This window comes from Protopterus annectens, chromosome 1.part0, assembly GCF_019279795.1.
Source record: "Protopterus annectens isolate FY-2018-M chromosome 1.part0, PAN1.0, whole genome shotgun sequence".
Lineage (NCBI taxonomy): Eukaryota > Metazoa > Chordata > Ceratodontiformes > Protopteridae > Protopterus > Protopterus annectens.
The window spans coordinates 1,803,643,585-1,803,657,410 of record NC_056725.1 but is presented as its reverse complement, the minus strand read 5'-3'; the positions used below and the strand labels follow the sequence as shown (position 1 = coordinate 1,803,657,410).

General features: G+C 38.2%; 1 long non-coding RNA gene across 1 annotated transcript in view; it reads left to right on the top strand.

Moving 5' to 3' along the window:
* LOC122800101 overlaps positions 1-13,486 on the top strand; it is a 321,903-nt gene extending 308,417 nt beyond the window's left edge. Inside the window, exon 3 of the long non-coding RNA XR_006364530.1 lies at positions 12,455-13,486. This is a non-coding gene — a long non-coding RNA (uncharacterized LOC122800101). The remainder of the gene's footprint in view (positions 1-12,454) is intronic.
* Positions 13,487-13,826: the final 340 nt, after the last annotated feature.

Here is a 13,826-nt window from a genome sequence, read left to right as displayed (position 1 = left end):
CAAAGGTGCTACAAGCTCACATATTCCCTCAAACTTGTGGGCTGCAATCTCTATCAACTTGTGCCATGCATCCTGTCTACTGGCACTCCCCTGTGATTGTGTTGTGGTTGTGCTTATATATATATATATATATATATATATATATATATATATATATATATATATATATAAACTATATATGTGTGTGTGTGTGTAGTGTATATATATATATATATATATATATATATATATATATATATATATATTGATCCATCCTCAACCCCTTTTCCCATTTTGCACATGGGGTCAGGGTGTCACTTCCACAGTGACAATCATCTTGAGCCAAGGTTTACACTGCCAGGTGGCTAGCCCTGCTGCGGTAGTTCATCCATACCACTCACTCACACACACATTCATACCTATGGGCAATTTAGAGTGTCCAATCCACCTACTGCAGATATATATATACATATATATATATATATATATATATATATATGGTTTACTATCAAAATAGTGAATTACACAAAATAGTCCATTCAAGTGAGCGACTCACAACACCACTGATGGCAGAGTAAGCAGGTCTGTATGTCGAATGCCATGCCGAGTATTCAAATTCAGCATTATTTGGCATACTGTTTCTCCTGCACCTTTTACAACATCAGCTTCAGTTCTGTTTTTCAGCAGTACGTACTGCACAACACTGAACTTCACATTTTTGCAGGGGGGCAAAACACGCTCCCACACCCCTTGCAAATTATATATTCCAGCTCCGAGATCGCACTACAGTGCAGAAAAGGATAAATTTCCCAATCTGCAGTGTCCTGCAATCTCTATTCGGAACATCAACAAAATATCAGAAAATGCTTAGTAGCATTCACTGCACTGGACACTCGCAAACATGAAGGTCGGCAACACAGGATTCAGCCAACTGTCATTCAACATACATGTTCGCAGAACCTTCATTCTGTATTTTGATAGTAAACCCATATACATACACACACACACACACACACACACACACACACACACACATATATATATATATATATATATATATATATCAATGCAAAACAAGCAGCCACACATGCCTTGCCGAGTACTGCACATTTTGCCTTTTAGTCCAGTCACCTTTGTTTTTTTTATTTTTATTATTATTATTTGATCCTGCTGTGTATGTATTTTGTAACTGATTACCTATATAAAGTACCAGTTTAAGGCTACAAGATAAAGTCTTGGTTGCCATGATCGAACTGAATAGTTAGGGAGAAATCACCAAACCGGCCTAATTAGTGATGCTTAGCTTGTCAGAGTCCAGTGAGTGTGGTATGGTAGCTGGCATAAGCATGCATCAACAACCCAGTAACCACTTATCCTCCTCTAGATTCTGCAATGTCTGCACTGACCTACTGTCTGAGCATTTATCTCCCTGCATCTTCTCCTTTAATGTTCTTCACAATTGCCTCTGTAGAAATTAACTCGCAATCCTGGTTGTCTAATTAGTAAGATTTTTGTTGTGTGTGTGTGTGTGTGTGTGTGTGTGTGTGTGTGTGTGTGTGTGTGTATGTGTGTATCCCATATTTCATGTTAGATTTCCACTGCACCACAACCCCCCCACACACGCAGATATATGTGTGTGTTTGGGTGTATATATATATATATATATATATATATATATATATATATATATATATATATATATACATTGTAGATTTTCACTGCACCACAAATTCATAATTCTCGCCACTTTTATCTGCAGCACTGTCATTGCTAAATTGTACTACTGGTGCTTCCTTAATACTTTGTCCTTGTCTTTTGTCCCCAGTGTTTCTTTCTTTGACATATAGAAAGCTCATCTGCTTTTGACATCCACAGTCCAGGGTCTCTTTTGTAAAAAGGCAAACTATACCCTCCTGGACTCATTGTCAGTATGAGCCAGCTCAGGTCAGATCTAGTCCACCTGTTCTCAGGTGGGTCAGTTTTTGTCTACATTACTTTGTCTAACTGTCCACCTTCTTCCATTCCTATTTATTTATTTATTCATTTAATTAATTAATTAATTAATTAATTAATTAATTAATTTCATTTATTATGTTTATTTTCCAGCACAATGCACTGATCACAATGGTCTAATTTCTGGCACAGCCCTGGTCAATGAAATCAAAATTAAATTAAACATAGATCTGTATATAATAGCTGACGTGCCACAGTGCACAGGGTTTTGAATAACCCTGTAGCTTGCAATTGAAAAATGAAACATAAAAAGTTAAAAACTTTGTTTTGTTTTTATTGGATAGGGGCAAGCACCACTGCACGCCCATCCTCTGCTAACTTGATATTCTAATGGTAGACAAACATAATAAGAGACAGAATATGTAACTTGAGCAGTGAACAGATATTTCAAATAACTTATCATTTAGAAACACAAAGGTGGAATATATAGTGAGTCAAGTATTTACTAGCAGAGAGAGCGCATGCAGGCTCTGAACCATATGTACATGTTATTTACAAGTGAGGGTGGAAACTACTATGTCTTCCATTCTAAACCAAACAGAGCAGGACGAGAAACAGAGCTAGACATGGTGAAAGTGGATCAAGTGAAAGTGAATAGAATGTTTAGGTTATGGAACCTGCATGCAAGTACTTGCACTGGGCTTATTTTTGGAGGTATGATTGTAATCATGACCTGAAGTTTGGTAGGAAGAAGGATCTTTTAGATGGGAAGGTTGGGATTCACAAAGTTTACTATGATGATGCATTGTAGCTTTGTTACTGGGCATTGTAGAGTAGTGAGGATCTGGACGAGGCTTCTTAGGCTGCAGGGGGAGGTTTTAGAGGTGAGTTTTGCAGCCAGAAAAACCCTGGCCCCAGACTGTGTGTGTTCCCGATGTGCTCTTAAGGGAAATTTTGCTTGATGCAGTGAGCTGCATCTGAAAATACTGGGTGTATCCATTTTTGTTCCAAGTGAACATTTCTCTCCAGTGTCAGTGGTGAGGATTCGGGCTCCTTGATTACTGGCCCAAAGGGGGGAACATCACACAGACATTACATATCTATATGTACATGTTGTTCTATACGCAGCTGATGTTTTCATATTTTTTTACTGGAAGTTTTATGCATTTAATATATCCATGTCATTCTTGTTTTTAATTCCAGAAATGGCCTGTGTTGAACCTGAAAAGGGTCTATGGGCCAGTTGTCATACCTGCTTAACAAATGTAAAAATAAAATAAATAAAAAACACTGGACAGATGACAGCTGTGCTCACCATGGTGCCTTTTTTTCTGTCTGCTCTACTGGGTTTACTATGTACTGATAATGGCTGCATGTAAATCCTTTCTTTCACAAATGAGCTAACTACAGCTATGTCCATTGGATTTTCTTTTTATCATGCTTTTAATTTTTTGGGTGCAACCATAATTTGTGAGCATTCACTCTACTTCACCCATTGTGTCACTGTATTTGGATGACAGCACTAGTTTGAGCATTAGAGTTTCATTGTACTTTGTGTCACATATTATTATTTGATAAGCAAATAACATTTTTTGTGGAGAGAGCCTGGCACATCACATTATGGCATACATTTTGGCAATCCTTAGCAATAAATGTTGGGACCCACTACAGTGAATCCCAAAATACAGTGGCTGAATGGCTAAAAGAACGGACTTACATATATGTACTAAGTCCAAGATGCCATTTCTCAGAATATTCCCTTGTCGCCAAGGTATAGTGATCTTGGAATTGGTATATATAAGTCTGGAAGGTTCATAGGTTCATAGGTAGATACTAGGCTATCTGCCCTAGGGCATTTATAAGCCTAGCCAGAGTGTATTTGGCTTCCGCCTCCCTATTAGATTAGCCTACTGTGCCTCTGTAAAGTAGGTCACAGAAGGTACCCTTTTAAGATTAGTTTACTGTGCCTCTGTCTAGCAGGGACACAGGAGAGATCCCAGGGGTGAATTTGCGATTTCCCATCCACGCGTCCAAATTTCGCTTGAAGAGGGTCAGCGAGGGGCTATGTCTAAAATGAATTGGGATTCTATTCCAGAGTGAGGGGAGCCTCTGGGAAATTAATCTGTCCCTCCAGCATGTCGTATTTATTTTTGTGCTGAGGTTTAGGTCCCTGGAGCGTGTAGTGCGCCCCCCCCCACATGGGGAGGTGCAGGAGGGCTTAACCCCCCCTGCAAACCCTACCCCCACCCCACAAAAAGAGGTATGAAGAAGAAAAGTGATTTTCAGAATTCACTCTTCTCCTGTGTTTTTGGTCTTTTTTTTTTTTCGGCTTGTCAGCACTCGGCATTTTGAGTGCTAACATTTTAATAGGGAGCTGTCGGTAACAGCTGGATTGTCTTTCAGTATGTCATATACTTGTTCTTGTAACATTTAGAGACCCAAAGACATTTGTCTGCAGAGTCCTGCAGATGCAGGACAGGCTTTGGCTGGAACAGTATCTCAGTAAGCATGACATCCATTCTCAGCAAAAGAATCCAAAACAGTTTTCATCTGTGGTTACCCTTGTCATGGGCTATTCATATTGTACTTTGCTCTGACCACTGTTTCCATGCTGTGAAAGAGAGAGAGAGATGTTTCTTATTGTGACATGTCTACGGCAGCAAACTTTCCTACACAGGCAATAACATTCTACAAATCCCCTCCAGTGCTGCACTCATCCGAACTTCCACACAGCTTGTAAGTCTTCCTCATCATCATCACCCTCCTTTTTACCATTTTCTACATGGGATCAAGGTATTGTGCCAACTGTCACTATCTCTCCCAGTTCAAAGCCCCTCTCCTACCTTATTCAGCAGGCATGTCTAACTGTCACAGGTTTTCCATCACACAATCCCTCCATCTCTTTGATGGGTGCCCTTGTTTTCTCTTGCTTTCTTCTTGTCTGTCCCAACTCTTCTTAACCAGATTGTCTTTTACTTTCCTGCACATGTACCTGAACCACTATAATCCATTCTCTTTGATCTTCTCTGTAATTGGAGCTATTTGGGCTTCTGCTCTGATGTCCTCCTTTCTTCATCTGTCCAGCATTGTGCATCATACCACCCATCTCAGGCACTTCATCTCTATCACCTCTAGCTTCCTCAGCTGCTCTACCTTCACTGCCCAGTTTGCTGCAGCCTCTCTGATTCTAGCTTTGAGCACCTCATTCAAACATCTCTTCTCTTCAACCACCCCTTCCAGATTCCAGATGCTGTTAACCTTTTCCACTGTTTTCCCTACTATCTCAATTCTCATCTCCTTCTAATTTCCCCCATTTGCTGCCATTACAACTGTTTTTATCTGTACCCAGTTTCATTCCATGTGCCTACAGTTTTGGGATTTCATTCCCTTATCATTTGCTGAAGTTCCTGTGCAGAGTCTGCCTATAATGCCACATCATGTACATACAGCAGCATTGTTGATCTGTCTCCTCTAACCTGTTTACTAATGTAGTCCACCAACAAGATGACAAGTAGTGGGCTCAGAGATTAACTCTGGTGCACACTGGGAGCCGCTCTATGAGTCTGAACACTATTCATACATGTGTCATTGGGTCTTTGTACATAGTCTGCACTAATTCTACCAATGTTTCTTGTACTTTGAACTGTCAGAGGACTGCCCAAGTCAGCTTTCTTGGGACCTTGTCATATGCTTTCTCCAAGTCTAGGAATGAGCAGTTGAACTCTTTCCGCATCAATAGCTTTTTTGTATGAAATGACTGAATTCATTGCTGGGTAACCCAGTATACAGGTCAGAAGCATCTTACAGGCTTCCACGTATGGGTACTAGATGTAGTCCATAATGTAGCACATGGAGTGGCATATAAAGATCTTTGATGACTCATGCATAGCTATGCAACACTGTCTTTTGCCTACTGCTGAAATTCACTTTAATTTATTTGCAACTGTATGGTTTATTTGGCGTAGACCTGGTGGAATTGGCTTCTGATTACTATTATTGGTGTTCATGAATTGCAAATCATTTGCTTGAACTGAAAAGAATGCAAAATGGCTTTACACCTTATACTACATTTGAATTTTATCATTAGATCATACGAATAACAGCGTCTATATCATATGAACGAATCTCACAAATTGCAAATGCTCATAATATCAAACGTACCGGACCTCGAACTTCCTATTGTGGGGGGCCCCCCACACCCCTCGCTAAATATATATTCCAACTCCGAGATCGCTTTACAGTGAGGAAAGGGCAAATATCCCATTCTTCACTGTACCGCAATCTCAGAAAAAGCACTTTGAGGTCCGGTACGTTCGATATTATCAGCATTCGCAATTTGTGCGATTCGCTCATATGATATAGACCACGAATAACATTATAAACATCAGCCCAAAACTGAATAGTCAGAATGTACTTCTGATTTCACTCCTTTCTCCTGTATCTGTCCCCTTCTACCCCTCTAAACAGTACATCAAGGTCCAAGGTTGCAACATATCACAGAAGAGGTATAATATTTACCATTTGGGTTTTAGCCCTTTCCAGCTATTCTGGATATGCCCTTAGGTACAAAGTCTTTAACAACTTAATTTAGAGTAACAGTCTCAATTCAAATGTTTAATAAAATACAATAACTAAAATGCTTTGCTTTTTCAGTTAGTGGTTTCTAGGAAATGCAAGATAAAATGCTTTGCTTTCTTAGTAGTTACCAAGAAGTACAAGATAATGTTGTTCGTTGAAATTAACATAAAATGTTTTAGACCCCTTTGTATTTTTAACTTTTATTTTGGGGGAGGGTGCTTTAAACAAGTGATGAGGATTCTGATCACTGAACTGATGAAATGACCACTAAAAAGGAACAGTTCACAGTGCATATGTTACGTAGTCTGGAAATGAGCGACTGTCTCTGTTCACCTGGTAGTGGAAATATATGCTAAAGTTTATTTCCGTGTAACCTTGAGACCATCACACCCAGGACTTTCCATAGTAATTATCTTACTATGAAAGGAATATGTTGTTTTCTTATGAGACATTACATCTATGACACAGAAGGAGAAGAAAATCTCCCTGTAAATAATTCTGTTAAAGATAACGACAGCTTGGATGGAGTGCCCTGTGAAGTTACAGTGAGGTCAGTACTATAATCTAGTGTAGAAAACATCCATTACTATTTTCGAAAACATACATTACTATTTTTGAATGTTGACTTTCCAAACAGGATCTGTGCCAAGACTATATTGGTTACCCAGATAAAAAAAATCATTACAGACAGCTGCTGAAACTTAATGCTGGCCTGCAACAAAGAATATGCTCTTAACCCTTTCCATGACTACATGTAACCAGCTTTCTATAAATTCTTTCTGGCCTCTAAGAGCATTTATACACCAAGAGTGCATTCCTTTTCTTCTGGTTCAGTCTTACCCAGATGGTGTCCATCAAGGAGTTAACATCTAGCAACTGTTCATCTGGTCATCCGCTGACAGCATTTACTCGGCTACCATTGGTTAAATGACAGATACAGCTGTGAAATTACACACTACACAACCTAAAAATTGATTACACTGTAGACATAAAGCGAGAGGGTTAGATTGTGAAGTATTCTACATCAGAGAACACATGGAAATACTTCTCACTACATCCTGCTACACCCTTGATTTATTTATTTATTTATTTTACATTTGTTGACTGAGATAGTCCAACTGGATATATGTCCATTTTCAGTGGAGACCTGGGGAGAAAAGCTCCAAAATAATAATACACATTGAACATTTAGTAAATGCTAGTTTCAAGCAGATTACAGTCATAAGTAATACCAGCATTTAGCACATATAGTACTAACTTATTGTAAAACACTTTACAAAACATAACATTATTTTCAAAGTTATATATACATAACATTACATTCAGGTTTAAGACACATTGAGCAGCAATTATACAATTGAGCCTTCCTGAAATGGAGTGGTAGAAAAAAGTTAAAAGTAGTTGAAGGTAAGGCACCTAAGAAATAGAGAGGTCACTAGTCGGGGTTAGTGCAAGGACATAACCAATGAGTATTGAAGTATTTGTTGAGTTTGTTTTTGAATCGAGTTAGTGAGGGTTCCAGGGTCAAGTCATCTGGGAGTCTGTTCCATGTTTTTCCAACAGACTTGGCAAACAGAGAGTCCACAGCTGAGTAGTTGGATTTGTATGTTTGAACTAGGAGTCTAGTGGATGATCGTAGTGGCCGGGTGCTGGTGTAGGGGCTAATAATATTTTTTAGTGCAGGCATATTTTCTGGTTGGTAAAGGACTTTATGTGCCACTATTAGCTGGTTGAACTGCAGTAGGCTTGGCAGTTCAAGCCATCCTAGGCGATTTAGGTTATGACAGTGATGTGTCTGGTAGGCTGTGCCAGTAGCAAATCTGGCAATGTGGTTATAGCAGGATGATAGTTTATTAAGGTCTGTTTTGCTTAAGTTGGATAATAGAAGTGAGGCGTGGAGAAGAGTTGATAGTAGATGGGAATGGGGAATTGCAGTTCTAGCAAGTGGGAATTCTGTAAAGAGAGCCAAGTTTTTTATTAATGGTTTTGATAGTTTGATTGATATGTGCATCAGACTTCAGGTTATCAACTATGATACCCAGTAGTTTGGTTTGGGCTTCTGGGGAGATGATAGTGCCATTGTTAGCAGTTATGTTGAAGGATGGCAGGGGTGTCCTGCATGTGGGGGAGAAGAGGAGCAGCTTAGTTTTGTTGGGGTTTAGGATTAGATGTTGATTGGAAAGCCATTTTTCCACTGTATTGAAGGTATTTTGGGTTAATGTGAATAAAGTAGCTGGTGAGGTGTCAGAACAAATCAAGGTAGAGTCATCCGCATATTGAATGCAGGTAGCATCTAGGATGACTGAATGAAGGTTGTTGATAAAGATGGAAAAATAAGGGGTCCTAGTATCAAGCCCTGGGGGACTCCTAATGTGATGGGTAGGCGAGATGATAGGTTGTCCTGCCATACGACTGCTTGTTGCCTGCCCTGCAGGTAGAATTGAAACCATTGGAGTGCATGGTTGTTTAAGGAGAAGGCCTTACAGGTATTTATAATCATTCTGTGGTCAACCATGTCAAAAGCATTGGATAGAGCTAGAAAGAGTGCTGAGGATAGTTTGTTATTATTGCGGTTGTGGTTAATGATGTTAGAGAAAGAGAGGAGGGCAAAAGTAGTACTGTGGTGTGGCTTAAAGCCATGCTGAAAGTTGGACAACAGCTTGTTCTGTGTGAGGTAGTGCATGAGCTGTACGTGTACACACTTCTCCATAATTTTAGATAGAGGTGACAGAATAGCTATGGGTCTAAAGTTTGACAGTTCAGTGAAACTGCCTCCTTTATGGAGAGGTATGACATGGGAGATTTTCCATATAGTGGGTGCAGTAGCTTCAGATATAGCTCTGTTGATCAAGATCGAGATGGGGTATGCTATGGTGTCAGCAGCCTTTTGCAGATAGTCTGCTGGCAAGATACGGCAAAGGCTGATTTGTAACTGTGCTGGAAAGCCATTATGAGTGCCTCAAGCAATCCATTTGGAACATGGCTGTAAACCTATATGAACAATCACTACCAAGTGACTCGAGGACCATTACAGTTTATGCTACTGAATATATTCTTTAGCTGCTCATCCTCAGGTCTTTTGAACCACAAAAAATTAATTAGCTTCTGGTTGTTGACAGCTCTGCATTATACTTTATACATCTCAGTTTTAAAATGACTTGAAATATCCCATTATTTTCCAGATCATTTGTCAGCAGTCCTTAAAGACTGCAGTTTATATATGTATTCCAGTACACTTTTGCTGACTGCATAAGATTTGCTTTGTTATATCCCTGACAACATTGCAGTTTATATCATTTCTGTGATTTATTTTACTGCTATACCATACAGTTATCCTCTGAAAATGAAACATGAATGTTCCAGTGGGATTTATCTGATTACAAAAACAAAATAAATAAAAGCAAGCTATTGTCAGCATTTCTGACTAATTATATTACATTATATTCTATTATATATTATTACATATTATAGTATATTATTAATTATATTAATATGAATTATATTACAAACAGAAAGTCCTTTAGTCATAGTTACACTATTACTGGGAGCACATCTGTATGTCTGTTTAGCTAGCAAATACATTGCCTTATCTCTCTTCTTCCAGACAAGCTGGTTGTTCCAGTCACAGCCAAGGGGTCCCGGTACCAATTAACAGTATCACGTTCCAGCAGGCAGAATCAACAATTAAGCCTGCATGGTGGTGTCATTAACGGAAGATGAACCCAGATCTTCTTCTCATGTGACGTCAGAATATACTGTGATGCAAGTGGTATTATGTCCTGACTCTGAGTAACTTTGTGGCTACTTCGAAGATTCTTGGCTTCCTCAAGAGTCACTGTAATTTGAATATTTGTCACAGTCTCCTCCCAAAGATAGAGACAACAGCCCTATCCACTACATCGACAGTCTTTCTGAGTTCCAAGTGCATTTCTGTATCTATCTAGTAAGCATCATGCATGAGGGAAGCTTTCTCTCTCTCTCTCAAGATGGGCTAATGAACATGTTTATTTATTCATATAAATTAGCTAAAATGGGACTCAGTCTGTCATCACACCACACTTTTATCAAGTTTGCCTCAAGGAATAGACTTAGTTATCAGAAGTGAAGCTGTGAAGGATATATAGCTATGATCAGTGCTGGCCATCTCAGCTACAGCATGCCACCATGGATGCTTTGTTCTGATGCCCACTGACATCAATACGTAGACCCATGAATAACTGTAGACACAGTGTGTATTCTTTCCTGTCTGTTTTCCTTTGTTCTGTTTTGGTCTTGTAAACTAGTGGATAAGATTTTGGTCTATTATTAACCAAATCTGCTCAGATCTCTATGTACTATGAAACACTATGCAACAATGGTGAGTTTGTATTCCCTTTAGTGCATGTAACTATTTAATGCACAGTGGAGAAATAGCTGTAATGTATTTATTCTCAACCCAGAATGCAGTCTGGAAAAGGCCCTGCACAGTTCAGTCAGTTGACTTACCTAGATAATAGACAGTGTTGGTTTCATGACAACGTGTGATATAGAAAGGAACAAAAAAAAGATATATAAAGGAACAAAAAAAGACAGCTGCATGACATCCACAGCAGACTGAAATCTATTTTATATCACTGGCTGACACATATATCATGGCATTAATCATGAAACTGCACAGACATCCTGACAAAGTCAAACTGACAAGAACCTAGAACTATGTCCAGGATTACTCAACTAACTTGGGAAGAATGCATTACAAAGCACACTGACATGAGTATGAGTAGCCACGAATCAACTGTGTTACATTTTTTAGCAATTTTTTGCAACAGATCACGTGACTAGAGAGCATGGAAGGACGGCAGAAGTAATGTCAGTTTGTGCAGTGTGTAACAGCATTATCTGCAGATGCTAAGTAAATGTAATAAACATCAAACTCATTATAAGACAATAAAAATGTCAGAAAAAAATATCTGGCCAGCATAGCTCAAAGAAACAGATTTTGGCAGTGGTTAAGGGGCTGGTAAATGTTAGCCCACAGAAATACAGATTTTGGCAGAAGGTGAGGGCTGCTAAAAAAATCTAACTGAAACACAGATTTCAGTGGAGGAAGGTTGCAGCATGTTAGCTTTTGGAAAGACAGTTTAACAGTGGAAAGACACATTTTGCCAGCTGAGGAGAACTGCTAAATGTTATCTCACAGAAACCTGTACTTTGTCAGTGGAGGAGGGTTATGGCATGTTAGCTCAAGGAAAGACAGATTTTGTCAACAGAGAAGGGTGCTATGTTAGCTCATAGAACCACAGACATTGTCAGTGGATAAGGACTGATATATGTTAGCTCACTGCTTAAACCTGCTAGTCTGATTAAGCTGGAGATCTTACTTTGCAAATTGCTTATGTTTTTTAAATATCTGCATTAATATTTTCATTCGTATTTAAATCTCGAAAGATATATACAACTTAATCAACGTCTAAAAATTCAAAACAAAGTCATGCAAATTTTCTTCTAATCTGAAAATATTTTCTTGATTATGTCACTTAAAGGTGAATAGGAACTTCCTTATTGCATTCAAAAATGGTTTAAAGAGATCTCATTGATACACCACAAGGTAGAAATATACAATTTTACCACAGGGTAGAAATATAAAATTTTACTGGTGCAGAAATTACCCAAATTATAATGCAGGCCTCTGGATCCATCACTACATCCATGTTCACTAAAACTAATAGAGTACACTTAAGTTTGTTCTGAAAAAGTGTGTTATCTATAATTTTGAATTTAAGAGATCCTCAAAATAGAGTCTGTCTCAAAATATCATAACTTATGAAGGATGTTAGCCTCAGACGGAGTATACACTTTGTAAAATCCAATCAGTTTAGGGGAAAAATCTGGCCTAGTGTCTTGACTTTACTTATTTTTTATTGCACCACTCATAATATTTACCTTGTTTTTCTGTTTTCCACAGGGCCTCAAAGAAGCCAGCAGTATGGGAGTTCTCAGCAGAAGCCACTGGTGGTTGGATTTTACACCAACAAAACATGGAGGGAGATACACCAGAACTATGAAATTTTCTTACTTACATTCTAAGTAATTTTTGTTAAATAGTGCTAAATACAAAGCTCTCTTTATAGATGAGACACCCTGTCTAAAGATGAGTTACAATCCAACACAGTAAAACTGACATAATGCAGATGGTTCAACAATACATTTAACTGAGAACTGGAAAGCATGTAAAACAAGAATAGATGACAAACATCTAGAGAAATATATACAGAAAATGAAAATCAGAGTTCAGTGATAGGGAGATGTAAGGGCAACAAAACCAATCAAAAAGCTTTATATGCTGCCTGTAGAGATTAGGAGGTATGGCAATGTGGCCAGAGATTGACAGTAACATAATTAAGCACTGACATGTTCTAGAATATGTTAATGTATAGTATAATTAACATCAACCTATTATGCATTCCCATTTTTCTTTATTTATTTATTACTGGAAGCATTTTGCATAAAAAATAGAATTTTTGCTTCTGAGCAATTTGCTTCTATTAACTTTCCCTACCTGATAAACATGGATCAATGCTCTGATATCACAAAATCTCTGATGCCACAGCAGTAGATTACGATTTGGATTAAGGATTAAGACAAAATGCATACCAACACCAAATAAATTCTAATGGACAAAGATCTAGGTTATGACACAAAAAGATCTGAAATGGCATAATGCAAGGCTGACATTTCAGCAAACGTTTACACTATGCAGCCTAATATGTAAAGACACCATGACACAACTTGGAGAACAGCAAGATTTAAGATTGCACTGCACAAATGAACGTTCTGGAGCAAGAAAGCATGAGGGCATAACATTTAGCAATATTTAAGGCTTAGGATTAAAACAGTGCAGTGTTATACCACTCCATCTCTGTACATTACATCACTGGATAAAACGGTGAAACATATTGAAAGGAAGCTGAGAAGCAAGAAGGAGAAAGAAAGAGAGTCAAAATACAGTGGATTGGCACAGAGTACAGCCAATCTACTAAATATCATGTAATATAATCTGAAAAATAGAGTTAGTACAGTCAATTTGAACCACAAACTCCAAAAAACTAAATAACTCAGCAAGACACACCAACCAAAGGCAAAAAACAAAGCCGGACTCCACAAGTTTTAGCGCTTTCGTTCACTTTTAATTACTAACAAACTTCATGTGACAAAAACACTGCCATCCTTTTAAGCAAAATCAAAAAAACACACGACTCAAAAAAATTATAAGAAAAGAGAAATAATTAAATAAATCACTTAATGAAAATCACCATATTTTTAAAGAAAAAATACTT